Consider the following 26865-nt stretch of genomic DNA (forward strand, 5'->3'; position numbering starts at 1 on the left):
AGCCACATTACCCAAACAGGACTTCAGAGCAGTGCCACCATCCATTCCCATTCCTCCTGATCCAAAGCCAAAAGCTACTCCTTTTTCCTCCACCATCCATCCACTCAAGGTCAAGAATTCAACATCTCTTAGAGATCCTCTTACCTGCTCCCACACGTACCCTCTTCCCCTGCCCCAGAAGGAAAGAAAACTATAACCAGAAGTACTATTAGTGAGGGCCATCCGCCCTTAGCTAGGCCGCTTTGCCCTCAGTTTCCTTCCAGCCTACCACACAGGAGTTCCCTGTGAGTGCGTGCACGAACGTGTTGGTACGGCCCACAGCCACATGTACCCATGTGGCTCTCACCCGGCAAGAAGGCGGAGAGTCTACGTCTGGCGTGGAGGAGTTTTTGTCATTCAGCTCGTGTATCTAAGCATGGATGTATACATATGAATGCTTTTTGTGTTTCCAAGTGACCCTCTTCACACCTTTAAATGGGCTTTTGTCTCTGGTAGGCATTTACAGAAATTCTGCCCCAGTTTCCAGCTCAACAAAGTCTGGGATTTTCTCTTAGAATATCACTATAGGTCTCTGTATTTGCATACCCGTGTTTACATTCCTCTCGGCCAGTTCTTTATCTCTTATGTATCTCTTGTTCCATGTGGGCATCAGAGCCCAAGTGTCTTGATTTGTCTCAGCACATGTCATGCAGGCGCACATCTTAATCTGAGCATTCCTGTCTAGCTCCTACACCTCCCCACTACTTACATTCTTGCGTTGCCAGTAATGTGTGGCCCATTCCCAGGCTAGACCAATATGGGTTTGCAGTTTAAATATAACCAGAGGATCCCCTGGACCACAAACCCTAAAAGGAAAAGGATGAGGAAGGAGACAGAGATGTATTAACTAATGATTTATTTATATATAGGGGAACCCACCCACCAATTTCAACCTCTAGAAAGAACTAGACCACCACCTGCGAAGTTATGTTAAATTTGGAGACTCATTGTCGACCTCACATACGTGAATGCGAATGATCAATCTTGCACACATCCCTAGCCAACTCCTATTCAGCAGCTGTCCCCTTGCACATATCTGATTGTAACTCCCCACAAGTTCATGGTTAAAGTGCATCTATTTATACAGACAACTCAAAGACCTCTTTGCTGTCTCCCACACATACCTGTATACCCTGGCCTGACATTTCGGCCTCAAGTCTTCCATCTGCAGCAGTCTTGGTCAGAGGCCCCACCCCACTACGGCTCTGAGCCGACCTTCCCATTACTAGACCGTCCACACGAATTCTCTCTGGGAGGTCTAGATCTGAATCTCCCAAACTCAGTTCCTTAAGTGAGGGTGCACACTGTGTGTTCACGCCTCCCTCCCCGTTGAAAAGTCCTAGGTCAAAGTAGATCACCTAGCAGCTGCATTTGGTTTGTCGAAGAATCGAGTCCAATGCACCAGGATGTGAGCGTGCAAGCACAGAAGAGAAAGGAAAACCTTAGGCCTAAACTCCTGCCCCGCCTCCCCCTCCCGGGGGGGGGGGGCTACTCTGCCTTCAGGAATTTCTACTAGGATCTTTGCTCCCTCCCCCATCACACTCCCCCATTGCCTTTAAAGGGTTAAGCGAAATCCTCACAGCCTTCCCTCCACCCCGCTCACAGGGCCCGCAGGCTTGCTCGCTCACTCGCTGCTCACGGGAGTCTGCCGCCGCCTCCGCGGCCCGCCCCCCCCTTTCCCGTCCTTCAGCCGGGAGGGAGCCTGCATGCCTGTCTAGACCGATCTATCACAGGCACACCAACAACACCCGCGAGAGCACGGAGACCCTGCCCAGGTCCCCCTGCTCGCACGGTTCCCGGCGGACAGAACCCGGGGAGCGTGACCGCGCCTGCGGGGTGGGGGTGGGAGCCGACGGGTGCGGGCCGCCCCGAGCGCACCGCGGGTTCTCGCCGGCCCTGGCCTCGGCCCCCGGCGCTCCCGCCAGCCCGGCTGCCGGGGCAGTCACAGCTCTGCGCGCTGGGCAGTCCTATTTTTATCTTGTCTAATCCCAAACTGGGCGGGGAGCACAGGCGTCGTGCTTAGAGAACAAGAGATAGGCGAGGGAGGCGGGGAGGAGCAGCCAGGCAGCGACGCGAGCAGGAGCGAGTTAAAGACACAGTCGAGGCGACCGAGAGCAGGAAGAAAGAGCGGGCTGCGCGGGCCTCGCGGCGCTGCACGCAACGCGTAGCCCGGCGAAGTTACACTCGCCTCTCCCCACCCCTTGCTGCCGGTCCCTCCCCACATCCCAGCCGCGCTCTCCGAAGCCCGGGCCGCGGGGCTCCGGCCTGTGTGGGAGGCAGAGGCCCGGCCGGCCCTGCAAAGGGCTGGGGAGAATCGCTAATGAGCTGTGCGGCCCATTGATCCGGAGAACACTTCCTAATTAACTCTCAGTCACCTACTGGTGACAGCGCCTCAAAGGACAGCGCTGGGGCCGTGCGAGCCCCAGCCCCGACCTGCCTGCCGAGCGCCTGGCGCCCGAACCCCGCGCGCTCCCCTAACTACCCCAGGCAATCCCGGCGAGGGGCGCGGATACCCGCAGGCTGAAGGCCAGCCTCGTACTAAACCTGGACGGCATATTAATCACCGCCATCCTCCCCTCCCGTTCCTCCACGCGGTGAAATCGTGCCCCAAATAAACACGCGAACCGACACTGCAAAGCCCAGACCAGATAACAGGTCGGGGGTGGAGTGGGAAGGGTCGAGAAGCGAACGTATTCTCCAAGTGCCCACGTACAGAAGTCTCCGAAGCCGACAATTAAAATGCCTTACACACAAGCAATTCCTTTGGCAAAACCGAATCCAACACCTCGTAAGGATTGATTTCGACCCGCGGTGTCCGTTTCCAGTGCCACAGGAAGTGTCAGATGGCTAGAAATACCCAACTCTGTCTGCGTTCGCCACCCACTACCTTCTGGGGTGGGCCATTTCCTCCCTGTTTTCACTTCCAGGCCGTTTTTAAGGATTTTTCGACAAGAAGCTACCCTTACCCCCAAATACCACTACTCCCCTCCCCTAGCCTTCTCTTAAAAGAAAAAAAAAAAAGATAAGAAAAAAGAAAAGAAAAAAGGAAAAAAACAGCTAAAATCCTGAGCTGTCTGGTCTAGACACAGGGAGTCTGTGTGAATACCTATTTGAAGCGCGCTGGTTTCTTTTTAAGGTTTGTTTTTAAATACACATAACCCTCCCCCCCTTCCTTCGCTCTTCAATTCCCCCAACCCCCACCCTTCAGACGCCGGCGGCGCGCGCCCTCGCGCGCAGGCACTCACAGCCTCTAGCTGGAGATCGCGACTTTCTGGAAAAGATTCATTAACGGCAAATTACGCCTCGCCCGGCCTCGGCCTACACGCGGCCAGACCCCGCCGTCACGGGGACCCGGGGAAGTGCCCACTGGAAAGTGCGAGCGGCGGGAAGCCCGCCGGGACCACGCGTGCCTTGAGCCGCCCTGCTCCGCACACGGCGCCCCAGGGCTTGCTTGGTAAACAGCAGGCGCACGTCGCCGCCGCCCTGAGCCCCCGAGTTGGCGGAGGCTCTGCGGCGCAGCGGCCCGCCTGCTCCGAGCGCGAGCCCCGCGGCGCGGTGGCGGCGCCTCGCCCTCCCCGCCTCGGCGAGGATCGCGCCCCGGGTGCGCAAGTTCCTCTTCGCCCTCAGCCTCTGCGCCGCACGCCCTCCGAGTGGGACCAACTTCCTGCGGCCGCAAACACGCACACGCCCAACCAGCTTCCCCACCAGACTCCCCACTGCCGGGTGGAGGACCCAGGTCTCGCCCCCCCACTCCCCGCCCGAGCCCACCCTTCCTGCCGTCGCCCCCGCGCAATCTACCCCCCCGCCCCCGGGGGCTCACAACTTAAAACCTACCCCGCAACGTCGGAGAGGGTGTGGGGGTGGGAGGGAGTCGCGGATTATAATTTCAGAAGAACATTTAAAAAACAAAGCGTCTGACCTGGCGGGCGGACGGGCCGAGTCGGAACCCCCTCGCTCGGCAAGCTCGGCTCGATTTCCTAGTAGTTTCTTTTCTTTCCTTTTTTTTTTTTAATCCACGTGATTCGCGCTTTGGGGCAAGCCAAGAAAAAACCCGGGACTCCCCTCTCGAGTTGCGCGGCGGCGGCGGCAGGTCGAGCTCGGCTCGGCCCGGGGCGCCCGCCACACACCCTCGCGCACGCACACGCCGTCGTTCCACTAGGAGGAACGACCGGCCCCTGGAGAGGCGAGACGAGGCGGCGGCGGCTGGGGGTTTTTACAGTTCTTTCCCGAGTCGAAAAAGAAAGCAGACGGGAACCCGCCGCCCTCCCCTTCCTGCTCGCGAGCTAACGCCGAGCCGAGCTTCCCAGCTTCCAGCCCAGCTGCCCCCCCCTCCCGCGCCCGACTCGCGGCGCTCGGCGGCGACCGCGCTCCCGCGCACACAGGCACACACAGGCTGCAAACTTCCACTCCGCGAACTCCCTGGTCTCCTCCCAGCCCCCGGGGAAGCGGCAGGTCCCCTCGCCGCGCCCCTCCCTCCTCGGTGCCCACGCGGGGCCGCTTAGGCTGGCTGCATTTTTAATAACTTACAGCTAGGAGATAAAAACGAAAGCGAGCCAAGCAGCCAAAGGGAAGCGCGAGGCGAAAGCTTCGAGCTCCACGGGGTACGCGAGAGTGTCGGAGGAGCAACCAGCAGCGGGCGGGGGCCCCGAGGGAGGGGGCCGACTGCAGCCCACGGCGCGCCCGCCCGCTCGCGCGGCCTCCCCGGGGAAAGGTGTTCGGAGCACTGACCTGAAATCTCCGGCCGGGGAGTGAGCAGGGAGCCTGCGATCCGGCGCTTTGAAGTTTTACCCCGGAGCACAGTCGAGGCGGCGAGGAGGAGCAAGGGGCGGATGGCTGGGTGGGGAGACGTGTGCGGGGTCGGAGGAAAGTGGGGTGGCGACGTTAGCGAGCGGAGAAGGAGCCGGGCCGGGGAAGCGCGGCGAGCAGCAAAGTTTGCCGTCCCCGGCTGCCCGCAGCCCGCTCGCGGCGCCGCGCTCGCTCGTCTCCCTCGCCGTCTGCTGCCAGCCGGCTGCCCCCGGGGTCGGCCCCGCCGAGGGGTGGGCTCTGGGCCGGGTGGGGGCGGGGCGGGGCGGGGCGGGCTCAAAGCCTCCGGGCAGGTGGCGACGGCCCCGCGCGATCCTCCGGGCTCCCGGGGCTGGGCCGGGTTCGACCGGGCTCAGCAGCTCCCGCGCCGCCGCTGCTGCCGCCCGCGCTCCGGCAGGAGCCCCAGCGCCATGTTGACGGATCGCCGCGAGCGCCCGCTCGGGCTGGGTGTATGTGAGTGTGTGAGTGTGTGTGTGTGTGTGTGTGTGTGTGTGTGTGTGAGAGAGAGAGTGTGTTGGCCAAGTCGTCCCTGCGCGGCGACAGCGCGGCTTGGGCTCCCCGCCCGGCGGCTCGCGGGCTCCCCCTCCGCCGCCGCCGCCGCCCGCGTCGCTCCCGCTCTCGGTCGCGGTCTGGGCTCCGGCGCGTCTCCCCCGCAGCCGCTGAGCTCGGCCCGCGTTCAGCGAGGAGCGTAGCTCTGCCTCACCTTGCCGCTGGGAGCCCGGGCTCCGTCTGCCGCCGCACGCCGCGATCCCAACGCGTCCCCCTCCCCGGTTCCCTCCTCTTCCTCCTCCCCCTCCCTCCGCCCGCCCGCCCGCCCTCCCTCCCTCCCAGCAGCCGCCTCCCCTCCCCCCGCAGGCGCAGCGCTCGGGCGACAGCCGCCCGCCCGCCGCCGCCGCCGCCTCCAGCTCTCGCAAGTTTGAGCTCCCCCAGCCTCCGCTCACCCTCCGCTGCGGCGCCTCGGCGGTGGGGTTGCGGAGGGGTGATTCCCCGGGAAAGGTCTGCCCGAGTTTCCCCAGCCGTCATCGATTCCCGGCCGGGCGCGTCTCGCCTCTCTGGGTCCGGAGCCCCGGACCACTTGGGTGGCTCTCCCCCTCGCCCCTCGCCCTCCCCTCCCCCGCTCGGACCGAGTTGGCTGCGCACACCCGGCCCGGGCGCGCGTCCTGGGCGAGCCAGAGACCGGCTCGGGCGGCGGCGGCGAGGGCGGCCCGCTGATCCCGAGCAGAGGGGACGGGGGGCGGCGGGGGCGGCTCTCCCAGCCGCGCGCCGAGACTCCCCTCGCTACCCAGAAGGCCAGTGGAGGACCGCAATTACCATAAAGCGCCTCGCACTCAGCGCAGCCAAAGCTGTCAAACCCCAGCGGCTGCCGCCGCTGCCTCCTCTCGTCACCAGCGCTGCGCTCTCCCGCTCGCGCGTCCCCTCCGAGACCCAGCAGAGCCTGGCGGGTGCGCGTCGGCGCCCACCCTCGCCCACAGTCTCCCCCTCCTTCTGGAGGAGCCCTTGCCCGATTCGGCGTCCAGAGCTACCTGGAAACACCGCGCCGGGCCCCGGTGGCCGTTCTGCCCGAACTCCGCACCCGAGTTCCCCGGACGTCTCAATTGTGTGGGAATTGTTTGGAGAGACGTGGGGCGGGGGTTGGGGAAGGCAGTCAGTGGGGCACAAGGAAGCGGGGGTGGGGGCGGCAGGGGAGCGGAGATCCGCCAGGATTTCTCCCCGGTCACAGGCATTTCATAGTCTGCACCTCAGCTGGTTGGAGGCTCCGTCCTGGCCCCTCACCCCGGCCTCGAGAGATTATCTCCCGCGTTTTATTTTCCTTGGCAGGGAGCAACTTTTGGCTTACACCGTTCGCCCCATAAATTTCCACTCGGTAACGTCGTGCTGATCGGTGCTCGGCGGCGGCGTACAGCCTGCGCCCGCAGCAGTTCAATTCAATTGACACGTATTGAGCTTCTCCAGCGCACCCGGCGCGGCGCTGGCAGCGGGGGGAGGGCGGGGGCCGGCGGGCGGGAGGGGGAGGCGGGGAGGCGAGGTTCCGGCCTCCCCGGAGCGCAGAGCCTCTGGGGCGAGCGGTGAAGCCCCAGTTCGTGAAGCTGGCGGGAAGGGGTGGGAGTGGGGGAGGGGTGTTCCGGCCTAGCCGCACCCAGACCGCGGGCCCGAACCTCGCGGCAAAAGGTGATCCGACTCGGCTCTTCGCTAGAGTCTTTTTATGCTGGGGGTGGGGGAAGTCTCTTTCTGCCTAAGGACAAGATGGTGCAGGCTCGATGAGAACATCAATCCGAAATGGAGGTAGCTTGTAAATCCACACGGAAAGTTTTAAAATATCCTGGAGTGTCTCCATGCCAAAAATAATCAAAAGCATCTCAAGTTGATTACGAAGTCAAGGTCAAGGCCAAAATCAGCTCTAGCTAGCAGAGCCCTTTTAAAAATTAGACTTAATACTGACTGCGGGACCGGTGTTAGGTGCGTTGTTATTTATTCTGTTTTAGTTCTCAGTACATAGTTATAAAAACAGCCCTTTTCAAAGCAGAAGTGAAACATCTCTACCGTTTGAAACCCGAAACTTCGGGCAGAATTAAATCTTCATGCTCCAGAGCTGCTTGTAACAACTGATGTAAAAGACAGGCAGGCAAGTGCCCCCCGAGAACAGTGCCTGGCCTTGCCGGGCTGCCACCACTTCCAGGACCCGCGCCGGCATAATGGAATGCACGCCTTTTTCTTCCCGGTTTTTCTGGAGGTGGATGTCTCTGAAAGCTAACCCACACATTTTTTTAATCTCCGGTAACAAGCAGAAAGACACCTGGACTATTATGCTGTAAAGCTATTTTTTATAAAGACATTTTAGGGCCAGACATTAAAAGTTATTAGACTGAACGCATGCGAGTTACAGACACAGCTGGAGAAAGGGCCTCTGGTTGTGTGTTGTAGCAACATTTCTTTTTGAAGCGACTCCTTTTATTCAAAACAAGTCTAAAATAACCAGGAAGGCTGAAGTTGGGTATTTGTGGAGAAACTCTCTGAACGTGGTTCCAGGCGAGGAGGCCGCCGTGCCACTGTGGGCCACGCAGGAGAGCTGGCCTGAGTGAGTGTGGAGCTGTGCCAGGCTCTTCCGGCTGGGTTAGGCTGCCGCAGAGACCCTGGCACCGTGCCCAGCCACCTTCTCTCCCCTTCCCATGCCTCCCCAACTCTCCCCCCAGGCATAGGCTTTTCCCGGAGTTAAGAGTTGCATGTAACCGTCCAGAACTTTTGGAAAATCCAGGAACTAAGCGAGACACGGAGCCTGCTGCCTCTCAGAATCCTGCGGCCTCCTGGGGCTGCTGACAAAGGGGCCTGTTTGTCTAACTTTAAAAGTCCCAGAGTTAAAATGAATTGGGGGGGGGGTGCGGTGCTGTAAATGCGAGGGGGCCGAGAGGAGGGCTGACTGTGGGAGAAATTTGATGCTGGAGACAAACAGGCCAGTAAATTTGCCTTTGACGTAATTTGCAGCGTTCACCCCCCCCACCCCGACTTTTTTTTTTAAGGAGCCTGGCCTCCCTGGTATCCCCGTGCGGGCTGGTGGGATTAAAGGGTTTCGCTTCCATCTCTGAGGGATACATTTTCCAACTCTGTGGGATTTTAAAAATATCTTATTAAGGGAGTCCTAAGAGGCATGAGTGTGTGTGTGGGGAGGGTGGTTCGTGACTCACTGGGAATTAAAATGTGAGATTTTCTGGAGGTGCTCTAAGGCAGGGGAGGGTTGGGAGTTTACACCTATTGGCCCGGTTAGTTGGAATCAGTCCAGGGAGGAGGAGAAGAAAGCTCACACAGGGCAGTCCCATCCTGTGTCTCCATTCAGGAATGGGCTCCAGGAGCTTGGGGGACACCTCAGGGCCTGCAGAGTATTAGGGAAGCCAGGGCCTTCCCGGGCTTCCTCCTCCCCCTGCCCTCCCAGGAGTCCCCCAGGAGCTGACCTGGGGGTCAGGCCGCTCTACCCAGCACTCAGCAAGGGAAGGATTTCAATGAAAGCAGAGGAGGAGGCGGAGAGAGGCAGTGAGTGAGCAAGGGAGGGGAGGCAGCACGAGCAGTGAAGAAAGAAATGGGCTCAGAAAGGAGAGGTGTGGAGCCACCCCTCTCCCACCCACCTCTTCTCCCCTCTGAAGGGTCTCAGAACAGATGGCTCGACCTCAGGCTCTCAGGCACTTCTCTGCTTGCAGATTCTATCCTGGTTCTGCAACGATGTAAGCAGGTTGGTGCCTCAGAGAGCAGGCCTGGAGCCTGGCCACCCTTTTTGGCCCAGGCCGATAGTGCAAGACCTGCCAGGGCCCCTTCAAGCATCCCCCTGAGGCCTGGAGGAAAGGCCCTGCATCCCCCGGTGAGGTCCTTACCTGGAACTGGGTGAACTCTGGGGTTCCAGCATTGTGGGTGCAGTTCATTTGTAACATATGTGTATGATCTAAAGCATAAAGCTCTGTAGACCCCTGGTGAGGCTCTTCAGAGGCTGTTCTCCCATTTATGCCACTGATTATTGTAATAGGTGGGATCTGGGTGATCACAGATAATGCATTTTTACTTCATATGGTGTGAGCTAGCCCCTTAATGGTAACTATTTTAAACAACACACGGACACCTATACTAATAGTCTTCCCTGGTTACTTTGTAAAAGAATTCTGGGCTTATCCAGTGGCCCTGAGAAGATTCATTAGCCTATCCCCTCCAACCCCGGGGCATCCTCCTTCCAGGGATTTCAGTCATCCGGAAACATCTAAAAGTAACTGCTTTCCATGGCAGAAGTCTGCTAGATTTAGGGGTCGGTGGCCAGGTTGAAGACAGCTGCTTTTTCTGCCTAGCCTTTGAGGGGTTATTGGGCTTTTGCGGGAGGAGGGTCCAAGAGGCAGGCCCAACGTGATAGCACCAACTGTCTCTTGGAATTTCTGGTCGGGGCTCTATTAGTGTCAGGCTCTGAGCTCAAACCCAGGCATCCGCCAGTGAGCTGCCCTTTAGTTTACACTGAGGGTTTCCCTGGGTAGATGGGTGTCAGCTTATTGCGCATAAATGCCGGCATAAATACCGGCGGCTTCAGGGAAACCATGGCTCGAACTCCACTCGATGGTGCCTCACTGGACCAGATGCTCCTGCAGATAAACCTGGACGACCCGTCCCGCCCTGGCTGCTTACCTAGCAAGGGGCCTCTGGCTCCTATTTTACCGCTCTGGGGGCAGTGAGTGGGAACCACGGAGTGGGGAGCAGGGTGGGAGAGAACCACCAACTCCTCCCTTGGAGACCCGGCAGGCTGGCTTTCCTCTCCAGCCACTCTGTATCCAGCTTCCTTCCTCCACTCCCGGGGGACATCAGCGGAAACGCATCACAGGGAGCCCAAACGCCTTCGAGGGCACCACCTGGGGACTGGTGGGATCAAGAAGGCTCCACCAGCCCCTCCCTCAGGGCAGAAAGGGAGTACGGCCCAGCAAATGGAAGTGCGGCGCTCATTGGTCTCTGAAAATCTCTGAGGGCCCCCGCAAAGTCGGGCGCAGAGGTTAGTGGCGCGGGTGGTTGCCTCGGGAAGGTCAGCCAGGAGCAAAGCTGGGGGCCAGCGCAAGGCTGGGGATTCCACTTGGCCTAACGCACGGCACTTTTTTACCCTCTCCCATTCCCCCTCCGGCCCACTCTGCTCTGCTCTCGCCCGGAGGGGGCCCCTCCCGGTCTCTGCGACCCCAGTGCGTTAGCAGCCGCGCAACCCCTGGCTGGGAGTGCGGGGGGAGGGGGGCGCAGGGTGGTTTGTGTTGCGAGGCCTGACAGAACCTTCTGTGTGCGGCGGAGGGAGGAGGCTAATGCATAATGCACAGCGCCTGGAAGCCCGGCCATTAGCGGCCTGTCGGTGACACAGACAAACGACTGAGAGAGAGGGAGGAGATCCAGCTCGCTCTGGAGTTTAAATATACCAGCGTGGAGGGGAAACGCCATGATTTAAAAGTGTGTGTTTGCAGACACTCGCATATATTTTAATGATTTCCAGCAGGCTGTGCATCCCAGTCTTGCATCCCCCTCCCCAAAAGGGGGATGTATATGGGGAGGAGGAATGAAGGCAGAGTGAGAGGCCTCAACCCAAGACCCACCGCCGGCTTTTGAGACAAGAAGGGAAGGAGAAATTGGTAAACGCAGCACCAAGAAAGCAAGGCCTAGGGAAAGCCACAAGCCCAAGGCCATCCCCAGAATTTTTTTTTTTTTTAAATCTGGCCATCGAAGCCTTCCGTCCCAGACTGGACCCTCTTCGTAGTACTAGAACGGCCTGGGAGAAAGAATAAATCCTGTCACCCTTGTCCCCCCTCCCAGGCGCCCACATTTTGAATCTTCCTTTTCCACTGACAATCCAGAGACCTCCTTCCTCCCCGTTTAACACACCAGTGTTTTTTAGCAATTAAGGCGAGAAGGGGGTGGGGATAAAGATAAGCCAATTTTTTTTCCGCCATGCAAGTGTGAAAGATAAGATAACGCTAAGCTGGGGCAAAGCGGCTGCTTACAACCTCCCCTCAGCGATTTTGATCGGTCACTTCTTATCTCGCAAAAATGCTCCTTTCGAAAACTGCATCAAAAAAAAAAAAAAAAAAGGCAAGAAAGAAAAAGGCCGAAGGAAAGCATTTTCATTTGGAAGTGACATTTAAAACCCACCTCCTCTACACCAGCAACCCCTTCTTGATCCGCGGGGCTCCCCAGGAAAAGTCGCACCTTGACTACAGGGTTTCAGGCTTTCTCGTGAGGGGGGGCAGGATTACTAGTGTAATTAGGTTGAATAAAACCAAGGATGCGTGAGTTGGATTTATCCGGCATCCAACCCCAAGATTGCAGCCGGGTTTTCTTCTCTTAGTTGCTGACCAGTGTTTGTGTTTCTCCATCCCGTTCGCGTGTTGAAACTAAACAGCTAGTTATATTTGGGAGGGTCATATAACTATGTCAACACTACGTGGTTGTTAATGCGAAATAATAAGAAACTCTGCTGGTTTTTGCAGGCCCCTGTAAAGGAAGGAAAAGGTATCATGCACCCCAGAACCCGAGAACTCTCAGCCCCACCGCACTGTCTGGGAGTTTGATAAAAATCCTCCCCACCCACCCTCCCGCACAAATATATTAAAAAGGGGTTTTCGGAAGATTTCGTATTTGTTTAGGGAGGTTTCGCTATTGAACTCCAAGCCCGGGGGAGGGGGTGGCCTGTAAACTGCCCCTCTCCCCATCCAGGGCATGGGCTCCAGATCGCTAACATCAGGGCGGGCGCCCCAGGCCGAGCGGCTGAGCCTCCGTGCCCACCTCCGGCTTAGAGCTCCAAGGCTCCAGCCACTTCACCCCCCCTCCCGGGTTCGCGCCTCGGCGCTGGGTGCACACGGAGTCTGCCTCCTCCGGGCCAGGCTGCGCGACCTAAAGCCCGGGGCCAGCCGCGGCCGGATTGTCCCCCGGGGAGCCGAAACCGCCGAGCGGGGAAACCCCTCCTCTCGCCCTTCCCCGAAAAGCCTGGCCGCGGCGTAGGCGCCGAGCTGAGCGGGCATCCGCTGACAGCCGGGCCTCACGTAAGGCCTACACGCGTCCCATTAGTCAGCCTGAGTTCCCCTCGGGCGAGCCGTCTGGCGCGGCCCCAAGGCCGGGCGCGGGCGGGGAGGGGTGCGGGGCCGCAGCGAGCCGGGACCGGGGCGGGGGCGCGGGCTCTGCGGGACCCGACCGGGCTCGGTTCCGCGTTCCTGGGCCCGCGGGTAAGCTGAGCCGCCGGGGCAGGCCGCTCCCTAGCTGGCGCCGAGGCGCCGAGCTGCGCTTCACGTGCCCGCCATATCAGCGGCGGCGGTGGCGGCGGCGGCGAGGAGAGGGGGCAGGGAGGCGCGCTGCAGCTCCCGCGGGGTCCCCGGCCTCCGCCTCCCCCTCCGCGCTGGGGGATGGGCCGGGACCACTCCGCAGCCCCCGTCCCCGCTCCCGACAGGGAGCGGGGCTGCCAGATGCCAGGAGGCTGCTAGGGCGCTGCTCCGAAAGCTGCGCGGAGGCTGCAGCCAGGGGAGGGTGCTCCTCGCGGCCGCCCCGGGAACTTCCCAGCCGCCCCGCCGCCGCCGCCGCCGCAGTCACCGGGACCGGAAGCCCTTGCGCCGCCCCGAGCGGCCTCTGCTGGCCCCCAGGGTTGTTCCAGACGAGGGCTGGCCGCGCGTCACCCTCCATCCCTCCTGGCCCCAGGCGGCCTCCCTCGCCCCGGGACATCCCCAATTAAGCCCGGAGGACCCTTCTCGCGGTCCAGTGAGACCTCCTTCGGTGGCCGCCGTAAGAGGCACCCCCCACCCCGCCCCGCCCCCAGTCCCAGCCTCGCAGCTGGGACGGGAGGAGCACGGAGCCGCCACTCCGGCCGGGCAGGAACACCTGCTCCCGGGGCCCTGCAGCTGGGCGCGTGGTGCCGGGAGAGGCTGCCTACTGTTGTGTGCAGAGATCGCGGAGAACACGGGGCTCCGAAGCTCTGGGCCAGGCGCAGCCGCGTCTCGGCCGCCCCCATCTCCCACCCCTTCGGTGCGACCAAGCTCGAAGCCTGGGGACTCGGGGCTCCTGGGGGATCGAAGGGCCGCCACCCCTGGGATCCGACTTCTGTCCTTAAGAGGTCGTTCGCGAAACAGATGGGGCAAGACCTGTTTTGGGAGCCTTCCCGGTGTCCGCCCCCGCTCTCCAAACCAGACACACTCATCTCCCCTCGGCCCGTACTCTAGCCTCCGGCGGGGGACGAGAGTAGGTCATGGCGGCACTGGCACCTCCTCCACCACTTCCCCCCCGCCCCGAAGGGACTGGTATGGGGTTCAGACTTTGCCACTCCGCGTGGGGAGGGTGGATGGACCCTCCGCATCTTCTCCTGCCCCGAGGAGATCGGGCGGCCCAGATGACCCGCGCTGCTTGCCCTGCCTCACCCCCCCTCCCCCGTTCCGCCCTCCCCGGGCTCCTGGCCCAGGGCCCGGCCGGGGAAGGCGTTGTTTTGCCAGCGGGGGCCGAGCGAGTGCGCAGAGAAAAGCCTCCCTGCTCTAATGAGAGTGCACACAGCGCTGCAGCGAGGAGGATGATTACCCGGCGGGCGGGGGGGCGCAGGCCCGGGCCGCGGGCGGCGTGTGCGGCGGCCCCGCGGGCCCGGAGTCCCCGCCTGTCTGGCTGCTAATCGCACGCTTTCTGCTGTTACGGAGGCAGGCGGGAGCCGGCGGCCGAGCCCAGCGCCGGCGACTCGGCGGGTGACACGGAAACATGGCGCAGCGCCCCTCCCCCGCCCGCCCTCCCCGCGCTCCCGCCTCCCGCCTCGCACTTCCTCCCGCCCGCGCGGCTTTTGCAGTTCTAATGCTCTGCTGTCGGCCCGGCACCATTACGCTAGCAGCCGCTTCTCGGCGGCCCCGCGCGTCTCTTTCCCCTTTGTTTTCCAGGTCTATAGAAAACGTTTGCTTTTGTCCCGAGCTCTCGTTAAACCAAACTTGTGGTGGCAACGGAAGGCGGTGCGGGCGGGGAGGGGCCCGGGGATTTTGGCAGCAGCCGACCAGAGCGTGGTGGAAACTTCTCTCGCTGGGTTCCCCGCCACCCCGCCTTCCCCCCTCCCCCCTCCCCTCACACACACAGGCCAGCCGGCCTGCCAACGCTTCCCCCTTTTCCCCCCGAGAAGCCTCGGCGCTCCAGGAAGGAGATCTGGGCCAGAGGGGCTGTGACCAGGGGTGAAGAGCCTAGGGTGCATGTCTGTGAGCTCCGAGTGTTGGGGCATGCGGTAACCTCGATCCTTGCAGCCCTGACTGTCCTCTCTACCTCCCTTTGGTCATTCGGGGCTTTGTATCAGCTGGTGGAAAAGGAAGGGAAGGGAAGAGAAGAAAGTGGTTTGTGTGTGGCTTTTCTATTAAGGGTTTGTTGGAATCTCTCACCCCCAACTGTACAGGCTCCTTTATAGGATCTAGGGCGAGAAGGAGGGGGGATAAGCGGGGGCTCCACAGGAGGTAAGGGTCAGGAACCTAGAGCTGGATCTTACTCTACTGGCCCACTCCGCCACATGGCCCGCTTGAACACTGCCTGCAGAGTCGTGGACGGTTGGGCCGGGTCCCTGGATCCAGGAAACGCCAGACATCCCTCCCCTGGGCAAGAGCGCAGGTCCCCCCTGGCGTGCTCCCCAGCCCAGCGCGCACTCCTTGGCTCTCCGCACCGGAGCTGCTCAGGCGGCAATTTTTTAAGCCTGCAATTAAGCGAGGCGTCGCCGTGTCCTCTGCTAGTGTCGATCCTGTCAGTCGCACATGGCCTTGGTGCTCCGGTCCGAGGCCCCGCGATTAGTCACAGGCTCGCTTCACTCCTTCCCTAATCCGCCTCTGCAGGCAGCCTGGGGACGCGGCCGACTTGGCGGCGCTGGCAGGGAGCCACCGCGCGGGTTGGGCCGCCTGGCCAGTACCAGCCCCACTGCGCCCGAGCCAGCGTGGGCCCCAGGGTGCGGGTTGGGACTTCCTCCCCCTTCACAGCCCCCAGGCAGGGGCGGCGGCGCCCCTCCTCCTCTCGCCCCACTCCCGGGCCTGCGAGATCTATTTGTGTGGTGTCATTTGCATAAAAATAGGACAAGTGTTTCAGTGCGTTCGAACGCGGGAGGCGAAATCCTTATTGATGTGTCTGTGTGCAGCCCTCGGTTGTCGGAGCGGTTTGATTTAGGGTGTTTGTGTTGCCTTCTGCGAGAAATGAGAGGAAATCCTGCGCAACGCCTTCGGCGGCCGAGGCCCCCCAGAGCATCGTCCCCCCTCTGCGCGGCCCAGAACGGTGCACCGCCTGGACCCCAGCGCGCCGAGTCCACAGCGAGCAGGTTGTGGGCCAGGCGGGCGGCCCATTATGACTCATAAAACCGGGCGGCCTAATCACCAGCTGCCAACCCGTTTACGTGTGGCGCTTCCCAATGCTCCCTTCGCCCGGCCCGGGGCCTCCAGCGGGCTCGCCCAGGACACGGCTAGAGCTGTTCAGTTGGGGCTACCCAAGTGGCCACTCGTTCCCATCGGCAGCGCCGCTTCCCATCCCGGCGACCCCCGCTCTCCTGGCCTTTGCGCCGCTCGCCAGCAACTACTCAGCTTGGACAAATAGCTGGGAGGGCGCCGGCCGCGCGGAGCCAGTAAATCAATCATTAACTCCCCGGCGAGGCCTGGCTAGCGGAGGGAGGGAGCAGCGGCCGGAGCCGAGCGCGCGGGGGAGCGCAGGGCCCCCACCCCGGGCTGGGAGCGGTCCACGCGCCAAGGTACAGGGTGCGTGAAGAAGGGTAACCCCAGGGCCTCACGATCCCCTCCAGAAGCTTCGTCCTGCCGGGCCTCTCATGCCCGCACCTTGCCTCGCCGGGCAGGTCGGGTTACTGTGCGGCCCCGGGGCGGGCTTGAACATTAACGAGGCGCCCGGGGCCTCGCGGCCTGCTCTCCCCAAGAGAGCCTGCCGCGCTTGGGCAAGCTCCTCAGATCCGGTTGGGCTCCTCCAGACTCGGGTTTGCCAAAACAAACTCATCGCCCCCGTGCCAACCGGCCTCCCCGCGGCGCCCTCCCCACGGAGCCCACCGTGGGGCGGCACGCAGGGGGTTAAGAGCTCCGATTCGCCCTGGCTCCTCAGCGGCGCTGAGGAAACGCTGATCAAAGTGCTTACGGGGAAGGAAACACACGCACACTCGGGCCTGGGTGGTAGGAGGCCGACTGGAGAGACGGCTCCGAGCCGCCTACCTCGACCCGCTTCCCACACTCTCGGGAACGCGGTGGCGGCGACGGCGGCGGCGCTGGCCCGCGCGATCCTCCTGGCGGAGCTCCGCGCAGCGGGGCCGGGAGGACGGCGGCGGCGGCGGCGGCGGCGGCGGCGGGGGGCGGGGGGGGGGGCAGAGGGGGTGGGAGGCGAGCCCGGGCTGCGCGCCAAGAGGCCCGGAGCCGCAGATTAGTCACCGCTCGGCTCAGCACTCACGGGTGCGCCGGGAACCGGGAGGGCAGGCGTCGGCCCCGCTCAGCCGGGCTCCGGGGGCCTCGGCGCCACGGCGCGGGTGCCCCCGCCCCCACCCCCGCGTGCGCTCGGCGCTGCTGCATGGACTCTCGGGGGGCCGGCGCTGCCGAGATCCACTTGTCAGTTCAAGGGCAGGACAGAAACTCTGCAAGCGGAGTCTTGCGAACAGGAAATTTCTCATTGACAAGGTGCTGCCCCTCCCCCACGCCCGGCTTCAAAACAAAACAAAAACCCAGCGCGAGCGGCCAACTCGGCCCGCCACGACCTGCACCCCTCTGCTGCGCCGGTGACCCCCGCTTCTCGGCCCCGGCCCGGGGAGCCGAGAACTCGCCGAGACCCGGGCCCCGAGCGCAGGCGGCGGCCGACGAACAGGCCCAGCGGGCAGCTTCGGCTCGGGCCCCACCGAGGGCGCCCCGCTGCCACCCTCCAGGGCCCGGACAGGGGCGGGCGGGGGCGCTGAGCCCGGGAGGCCTCACGCCTTCCCGGGGTCTGAAGCCGGCGGAGCGCTTCCGCGGGGCTGGAGACCGGCGGGTCAGCGGGTCCCCGAGGGCCTGGGGGGTGGGGAGGCGGCGCGGCGCCGCCGGCTGGGCGAATCCCGCGGCGGAGACCCGAGAGGGCGGCGAGCTCGGCCTGGCAAAGTTCCTGCTCAAACTCCATGTTTAGAAACTCCAGCGGCGTTGCGGGAGGAGGGAGAGAGCCAGCCCGCGCGGAGCGTGCGGGGGCGGCCGGCACCCGCCTTCCACTCCCCGGGCGGGGGGGGGGGGTTCGCGCTCCCCTGCTCCCCCCACTCGGGCGGAATGAGAAGTCTGTCTAGAGGGCGAAGAGGGCCGGGTCCCCGGGCTCATTCTTTTGTGTGTGTGCCCCACTCCTTCCTACACACGCTAAAGGAAATTTCTAAACCCTTGTCATTTATTGAATTCAACCAGGAGAGGAAGCCTTTTAGGGACCCTGATATTCAGGGTAATTTCGTATTTGACACATGTAAATACTTAGTACTCTCAGGTAAGGTCAAATTATTTATCATCTTAATTTATATTTCAATAGGCCTACAATTTGGAGGCGCGAAATGCCTCCTTATGAATCATTATGGTCTATTAGGGGAAGTAATGTATAAACAGCACTATTTGGGAGGGAATCACTTATGTTGACATTTAAATGGCTCTTCAATAGTTAAAAAAAAAAAAGACATTCGAGTGCCTTTGATTAAATATACAATTTACAAGACCATCAGAAAAGCCATCAGGAATATAAATTCTTCTTGGGATTTTTATTTATTTCTTTCTGATTTTTTTTTTAAGCCTTCCAGGGCATGCACATCATTTAATCCCTATGGGAAAATTACAAATTTCAGGCAAAATATCCTCTGCTCTCCCCAGCTAATGTCTTAGAGGAAACCCAGGGAACCGCTGGAAATGTGAGCCAACTCCACCAGCAAGGCAGGCCAGTGGGAAGTTGGGAGATCTTTGTACCTAGGAAACAGAATCAACCACTTTCTAACAATATTGCAACTGATCTGTGAAACATAGTAGCTTCCCTGCTGGACTAGAACCTTTCTTTTGGCCTGAGTCCATCTATCCATCTATCCATCCATCCATCCATCCTGGTGCTTCCACAGCACCCATATCAGGGGTCATACCATTTGAAGTCATCCTCCTACACCTGCTAAAGTATCACAACAGAGGCTCTTCCGGACTGCCCCCTCCCCCAACTCTATGCACTCTTTATTGAATTACCCTGTTGTATTCATTCCCTTGAAGCATCTCCCATCTTCAGAATGCCCTTCCTTGACCCCACCTCTCCTTCCTGGCTCCCTATTTATCTGTTCCCTTGCACAGCTGTACTTCTTGAAAGAGGTGTCTACAGCCATGTGGCATTTCTATTTCCTTACCTCCAGTGCACTCAAGATCAGCTAGTTTTGAAGTTATTCTATGATTTGGGGAAAATTGTAGCTTTGTCTGTAACGCCATTAGATTAGAAACAACCGACTTGTCCAGTAATGACATTGATGGTACGTGCATAGGATGAAATATTCCGTGGCTATTTTAAAAATTAAGATCCGCTCTGTGAACTGATACAGAATGAAACCTTCAGGTCTATTGTAATGAGAAAAACAAGGTGCAGAAGGAAGTGGTGTGTATAGTATGCTACAATTTGGGTATGTTACACTTTGGATAAAAATAAAGTAGGGGGGAATATAGACCCGTCTCTATTATGTGCAGGAAACATCTTCAACACTGCTGGGGAGCACCCCATCACCACTATTTTCTTTGTACATGTGCATGCCCTCCTCCTTCGTTTTATTTTTAGAAATGGGTATAGAAATGGGTATAGCATAAACTGTTTTCTGTTTTGCCTATTATCACTACATCTCACAGATCATTTTCTAGCAGCACGGGAAGATGGGCCTTATCTGTGCCAAGGTTGGTGGAGTTTCATTATATATAGATACATCATGTATCACATTCGTCAAACTACACCAGCCTCCCTGGCCATTCTGCCAGGATCCTCAAAATCACCGGTCACTTCCTTGTTGCCAGTCCTTCCTTTGGCCTCAGAAACACTCAACACCCCTGACTACACCCCCTCAAACTGCTCTTGGCTTTCCTGATGCCACAGACACAGGTTTCCATCCTGCCTCTGAGCTTCTTTCTAGGTTCTTCTGTATAGGCTCTTCTCTATGCTTTACTACTTGCTTTAGGCCTGGATCCTCCCCTCTCCTCCTCCCCCAATCTCATCCGGGCCCATGGCTTTATTTTTTTTTTTAAGATTTTATTTATTTATTCATGAGAGAGGCAGAGACATAGGCAGAGTGAGAAGCAGGCTCCATGCAGGAAACCTGATGTGGGACTCGATCCCTGAACTCCCTGGACTCCAGGATCACGCCCTGAGCCAAAAGCAGGCGCTTAACCTCTGAGCCACCCAGGCATCCTAGCCCACGGCGTTAAATACCATCTATTTGCTGATGATTTTTACATTCCAGCCCCCCACCCCCACCATTCCACACCCCCTATATCAAGCTGCAGACCTGACATCTCAACTTGGCAATCTATGTCCGGTTTAATAATGACAATAGCAAACATTTGCATAGTGCAGGCAGTACTCCTCTAGTAAGCACTTTATGTAAATTGACTATTAATCTTTATCCACATTTTGCAGATGAGGAAACTGAGAAAGGCTACAAAGCATTTCCAAGGTCACTCAGAAAATGCTGGAGATGGGATTCAAACCCATGCAGTTCTATCTCCTGTTCGCAGCCGTTCTCTTCACTGCCTCCAGGCCTGCGTAGAACTGAATTCTTTTTTAAAAAATATTTTATTTGTTTATTCATGAGAGACACAAAGAAGGCAGAAACATAGGCAGAGGGAAAAGCAGGCTCCCTGCGGGGAACCTGATGTAGGACTGATCCTAAGACCCCAGGATGAAGACCAGAGCCAAAGGCAGATGCTCAACTACAGAGCCACCCAGGTGCTCCAGAACTGAATTTTTAAAATCACGAATTAATCTACCAATATGTGCGGGTATTTACTAAATGCCAGGGCCTGTGGCAGGTGCTGGGGAAAGAATGATAAACAGGACAAACTCTCCCTTAAAAGGGGAAATGGGCTCTTTGCTTGGAACCTGCCCTTTGTCCCAATTCCCTCCCCTGTTGAGGAAAATCTCTCAGCCACTCAAGTACTGAAAGCAGAATCCTGGGGGGGGGGGGGGGGAAGGGGGAGAGGAGTGGTCATTCTTGTCGCACCTCCTTCTTCTCCCACTTCACCTTTTAGTGGCAGGGCTGTTTCTACTTCCAAATGTCCTGTCCAATAAACCTACTTCCCATTCTCCCACATCCACCTTAAGCCAGGCCATGATCTTCACTTGCCCATGATTATTGGGCACCTGGCTGGCTCATTAAGTAGAGATTCAACTCTTGATCTCTGGGTTGTGAGTTCAAGCCCCAAGTTGCACGTAGACATGACTTACAACTAACATCTTTTTTTTTTTTTTTAAGATTTTATTTATTTATTCATGAGAGACACAGAGAGAGAGAGAGAGAGGCAGAGACACAGGCAGAGGGAGAAGCAGGCTCCACACAGGGAGCTCGACGCAGGACTCAATCCCGGGTCTCCAGGATCACACCCCGGGCCGAAGGCAGTGCTAAACCGCTGGGCCACCAGGGCTGCCCACAACTAACGTCTTTAAAAAATAATGATAATAACCAAAGATTATGATTCCAGCTGGTCTCTGTACTGCCACTGTCAGCCCCCGTCTGACCCATCTTCCACAGCAAGATGGTATTGAGTCAATATCCTATATCACAGCAAGAGAAGAAACCGAGTGTTTAAGAGAGCAAGACAATTGTGGGTGTGTGCTAAAGGAAAAGTGGGGGAGGGGGACCCCGGGCCTGCTGGGAGTGGCTCTGTAGTTCTCTCAAGGATTGAGGTGGAAGAATTTGAAAAAGGGAAGGATGAATCCAGAGGAGCCATTATTGTCTTGGGGACGTCCAAGGGAGGCCCCATGGGAGCACAGGGGGCAGACCCACAGGTCTCTGCCAGAGAAGCCAAGGTTCCTGGGTGTGCCCATTGGGGGGAAGGCCTTGGACATCCTTGGTATCCTTGCTAAGAGCCACAGTCTATTATCCTCAGGAGATGAGTGAGGGACAGTCAAAAGCAAGCCAGAAACCCAGAGCCAAAACCAGAACCTCCTTAGAGCACCTTGCCCATTGCCAATCATCTGGTCTTGACTTGGTGGCAAAAGATTGTGACTAGCTTTCTTCTCAAGACCCTTTAGAAACCTTACGAGTGGGTTCTGGTCACACTTGACCTTAGGCAATTGGAGTTCTTCTCTCATTTCCACGCCTTTTGACTTCTAACAGTAACTGTGCCACTGAGACACACTTGGTAGCAAAGCAGGTCTTTTTTAACAATGAATAATTCCTACATGATAAAAATAGCAACTGTTTATTGAGGGCTTTTGCTCTTTGCAGTTACTTTATTGGCTGCATTTCCAATATGTTTGTGTATGTACATCCCATAAGCCCCCCAAATAATCCTATGGGTGAGGTATTACTATTCACACGTTATAGTCAGGGAAATGGGAGCTCTTACAATTGCTCTCCAAAAATACCAGCTTATCTGGCCAAGTTTGACTACAGGGGATTTCTACCTGACTCCCAATCTAAGCTCTTTCCAGCCAAGTAGAAGGTTCGCCTCCCACACACAGGCACCATTCCCCCAAACCCTAAACTATTTCTGGGATCAGATCCTACATAGCTTCTCTAATCGTGTCCTTCTGGGGTCGTCTTGGCAACTGGCCAACAGCAGCAACTATCACAAAAGGAGTTTGTTTCTTTCTGGGATCAGCAGGTCTCAGATGATCTGTTGTGTTCACCATGGGAACCTAAGAGTTTATCATCTGAATGAAGAGTTGCCTTCTTCCCAGCTAAGCTTTGAAAAAGTCTGGGACCAAGTTCAAGGGAAGGCCTTGCTCCCCAGAACAAGCAGGTTCCCTAGCTCTGTTTGGCTAAATTACAGCTCAGTGTTTGGCAAGATTATAAACCACCTTGCCCTTTCATACTTCTGGGCAACATTGTTGTTTTTTTCATCCCTTCTCCTGTTTTGAGTTTTTTTTTTTTCTTTTTAAATTTTTAAAAAATATTTTATTTATTTGTTCATGAAAGACACACACACACACACACACACAGAGAGAGAGAGAGAGGCAGAGACACAGGCAGAGGGAGAAGCAGGGTCCCCGCAGGGAGCCCGATGTGGAACTGGATCCCAGATCCCAGGATCACGACCTAAGCCGAAGGCAGGCGCCCAACCGCTGAGCCACCCAGGCGTCCCATCCTGCCTTGAGTTTTGATAAACACTACTCTGCTCTTAGCACCGGGGGAGCCAGAGCAGGGGAAAAGATGATCCAGGAAGAACACCACACACACCCCTTCTGAAGCTGGACAGCTCTTGAGATTTAGGGAGAAGAGGGTCACTAGCTTTTTCCAGCTCTTACAAGAAACAATAGCTAGGGGGCGGCCCGGGTGGCTCAGCGGTTTAGCGACACCTTCGGTCCAGGGCCTGACCCTGGAGACCCAGGATGGAGTCCTGCGTCAGGCTCCCTGCACGGAGCCTGCTTCTCCCTCTGCCTGTGTCTCTGCCTCTCTCTATCTCTGTGTCTCTCATGAATAAATAAATAAAATATTAAAAAAAAAGAAACAATAGCTAGGGTTTATTAAGAGCTTAGTGTCCGCCAGGCACAGTTCTAAACACTTTATATGCACTAGTAATCTCATTTCATAGAGAAAACCACCCTATAATAAAGGTGCTATTATTCCCATTTCACAGATGAAGAAACTAAGACTTGAGAGGATAATTAACTAGTCTACTTGCCTGGGCACTCATCACCTGATTCCTAGAGCCCAAACTTTTATCCACGCAGTCTTTCAGACTTCTCGGGCCCCCTGTGGTCAGCTTCATTACTCTGCCAATTGCACAGGCTCACCACAATTGGGTGCTTTATGCAGATCTGAAGGAAATGGCCTTCACGGCATCCTGGCACACCAAGGATGTCCCCTGAGGACATAATGGTCCCTCAGGTCCTTCTGAGGTATGTCTTCTCTTGAGTAGCTGTCCAAGATGAGACCCCATTCGCGGCGTGCGTAAACTCTGCTATGATCCCCGCTCCAGAGCGTGGTCATCCCTGCCCTGCTCTTTGACAAAGCACACTGGTCAGTCCATGGGTGCCCTCACCGGTTCAATGCCAGCGGCTGCACGGGGACCTCTCTGACCTGCTCGCTGGCACAGGGAGCGCAGAGGAGGGAAGATCAATCTCCAAGATAATTTAGGTTCTGTCTTTGCTCGATCCAGCCTCTGTCCTCTGCTCTAGGGCTGACGACTATGATTAATGCACCACCGAGTATTTCCTCTCCTCGGCTTCTTCCCTGCTTTGGGGTTTATTTTACAGCCGTTGCCAGAGTTTCTCCTCTGAAGAGAGTAAATACTCAGAGACTGGAGCACAGCCCTTGGTGTTACTCAGAGAGCGTCGCAGGCGGCAGGTGGCACTGGGCCATTTCTAGAGTAGGTGATGTGACTGTTTGGGGTTCAGCGCTAACCCACTACCTCCACTGATGGAAGCCTAATCTTTTAATTATTCTGAAAATACCAAGAATAAGGGTTGCGGGGAAGGCAATTAATAGGATCACACTGTCTATTCCTCATTTGTAATTATATATTATTATTTTTCACCCTACTTTGTTCCAATAATGATTTAAGGATGCTTCCAAAGATACACAAAACCCAGCAAAGATAAATAGAAGAAATGGGACATGAATTATAATGTCATGCCTGCTCACAGCATCTTTGCCCCGGTCCACAATATAGAACTGAATTCATAGTGCCTTTCAAAAATGAGAGAAATCAACTCTTTTGGTGGCAACACTGGACTCTTTATAAAGTGAGGGGGTGGTATGCAGGAATGGAAAGAACCATGGAGGGGACAAGAGATCTGGTTCCTAAAGCTGGCTCCCTGGGTATGTGACCTTGGGTGAGTCACTCATCCTCTCTGGATTTGAGATTCTGGGATTCTCAAGTGTCTCTGCCAATCTCAATCTCTGGGGGGTGCCTCCTCCCTCTCTCTGAACCTCTAACCCCTGCCATCATGCAGGTGGAAGCAAGCACTGCCCATCTGGCAGCAAGCACCCTAGGAATGAAGCTCCCCCCCCACACACACACACACACTGGAAAAGCTTCGCAGACCCTGGGACAATGAAACTCCTAATGTCTCTTCCCCCAAGGCAAGGACCTCACCTCCTTCCAATCTTTAGCTAACAGAGACTCCCAGAAGAGCCCAGGTGGCCTGGAGGATGTCCATTAGGGAGGCAGGAGTCACGCCCCTCCAGAGCTTCCGTCTCTCCCTCCTCCCGGGAGGCGGGCAAAGGAGAGCTACTTTCTTTTCTCCTCTTGCCATTTAAGACCCCCTTCTATATAACCTGGCCCATCTCTCTAGATCCAGCCTCGTGTTCCCTTCATTCCCTCCTGTCTTCCACTTTGTTATCCCTTGCAGCACCGAACACAATGCTTAGCCCGTCATTTGTGCAAAACATCCACAATAGCCCTCCCCTACCCCCCCACCCCCACGTCTCCGTGGGCCCTCTACTGCTTCTACTAAGGGATTCTCCAAGATTTCCTCAAAGGATTCCACAGGCCAGAGGGATCTCCAGAAGCTCAGTCTTCATTACCTGCCTCGAGTGGGCAGCTGCCTGGGAAGATTCTTTTATACAAAGCCAGCACGGGCGACATGGGCTCACCCCATGAAAGACATGCTACACAAAAGAACACGCACACTAGGATTCCATGTACATCAAGTTTTCAAGTGGGCAAAGCCAGTCTAAGGTGGAAGCCAATCTAAGGTGTGCCAGAAGTCAGCGCTGGGGCTGCGGTAGAGGGAGGAGCACAAAGGGGAATTGGGGGGGTGGGGGGGAATATTCTGCATCTTGATCTGGATGCTGGATACATGGGTGTGTTCAGCTTGTAAAAATTCATCAAGCTGTACACTTAGGATTCATCCACTTTAATGTTGGTGCACTGCACTTCAATAAAATGTTAACAAAATAAAAAAAAATACAATAAAGCAAAACGTCCAGAAACAAAAGGGGGGAGAAAGAATACGGCTTCTAATTGTATTAGAGCTCTGTGCGGGAGACCTGGCTGCAGGAGGGTGGGGACACTCTCGGTTGGAGTGAGGTTGGGAGAGAACAGGGCAGCGAGGTTATTCTAGACACAGCCCGGAGGCACAGGGGAAGATCACGTGAACAGAAGCAAACTTTCAGGCCGAAAGCAGGCCTCGTTGGCCGGTGGCCAGGCCCCCACCCGGGTTGAGGATGCACGGCGCAGCTTCGCGGCAGCCCTGCCCGTGGCCCAGGACTCCAGAATAAGAGCGGAAAGCAGGCAGCTTTGGCCGATGGCCAGGCCCCCACCCTGTCTTTCCTCTTATCTTCCTCTCCTCTACAGGAACTTCCTTCCACTCCAGCCAAATTGGACTTGTCACTCCCCCCTATCCGAGGGCAGCCTCTCCCCACCATTGCGCACGCGAGTCCCCCCCACACACACACCACCACCAGCCTCCTTCTCCCACTCGTCCTCTAACCCTGCTTCCTCTTGCTGCTCCTGCTGACCACCTGCTCATTATATGCCGTGATGCATGGACTGGGATCCAGGAACCTGGGAGTCACCTTTGACCGCAACACATTCGTGGACCTGAGCCAAACCCCTGGCTTTGCAGATGCAGAAACCAAGGGCCCAGGAGGGAGGAAAGCCAGTGTCTCCAGGACTCTCTGGTGGGCCACCAGCTGCCAGGCCACAGATCCACCCATCTGGTTGCGGGAAGCCAGGGCGGGCTCTCTCCTTTGCACTTAGAACCTCATGTCCCCTCTGTATGGCTGTCCCTGCTTTCATCTCTAACATCCAGTGAGTCCCCTCTGGTAGGTCAATGTCCTCCCTCCACAGATTATATATGCCTTGAGGGCAGGGCAGGCTTACTCATGTTTTTTGTTTTGTTTTTAAGATTTTATTTATTTATTCATGAGAGACACAGAGAGAGAGAGAGACAGGCAGAGACACAGGCAGAGGGAGAAGCAGGCTCAATGCAGGGAGCCCGATGTGGGACTTGATCCTGGGACTCCAGGATCACGTCCTGGACCGAAGGCGGTGCTAAACCGCTGAGCCACCGGGGCTGCCCTGTTTTTTTGTTTTTCGTTTTTTGTTTTTTACTGGATTCTTGACTTCCTCGCCTGTACACTTCCAACTGGGGAGACTCTAGGAGCACCGGCTGCCCAGTAAGCTCCTGCCATCCGTGCCTGGAGGGCCACGGAAGCCGCGGGGCATTTGCTGGCCTGTGGTCAGATCTGTGGCTGGATATTCTTAGCAGCCTCCAGCCGCTGGTCTCAACAATTTCAACTTCCCTGTCACCAGGGCTTAGATCCCTCACCACCCTGGGTAGAGATGTTTTCCCAGCAGGCACCTCAGAATAGAGAGTGAAGCGGGCGTGCTGGTTTACAAAGGCCCAAACTTTGGGGCCAAGCCCAGCGTCACACTTCGCCTGTTGCTACCC

General features: G+C 57.5%; 1 protein-coding gene across 7 annotated transcripts in view; it reads right to left on the minus strand.

The window, feature by feature from the left end:
* Positions 1-26865, minus strand: part of BCOR (BCL6 corepressor) — an 83440-nt gene that overhangs the window by 38656 nt on the left and 17919 nt on the right. For 4 of the 7 annotated variants that reach the window (XM_041741446.1, XM_041741444.1, XM_041741445.1 and 1 more), the window contains exon 1: positions 4768-4905. The exons of 1 other annotated variant lie outside the window; for it this stretch is intronic. The gene's annotated coding sequence lies outside the window, so the exon portion shown is untranslated. Of the gene's footprint in view, positions 1-3958; positions 4703-4767; positions 4906-5545; positions 5572-26865 lie in introns of those variants that run through there. 2 more of the 7 variants (XM_041741440.1, XM_041741439.1) reach the window with 2 other exon arrangements.

The sequence above is a fragment of the Vulpes lagopus genome, chromosome X (genome assembly GCF_018345385.1).
Source record: "Vulpes lagopus strain Blue_001 chromosome X, ASM1834538v1, whole genome shotgun sequence".
NCBI classification, from domain to species: domain Eukaryota; kingdom Metazoa; phylum Chordata; class Mammalia; order Carnivora; family Canidae; genus Vulpes; species Vulpes lagopus.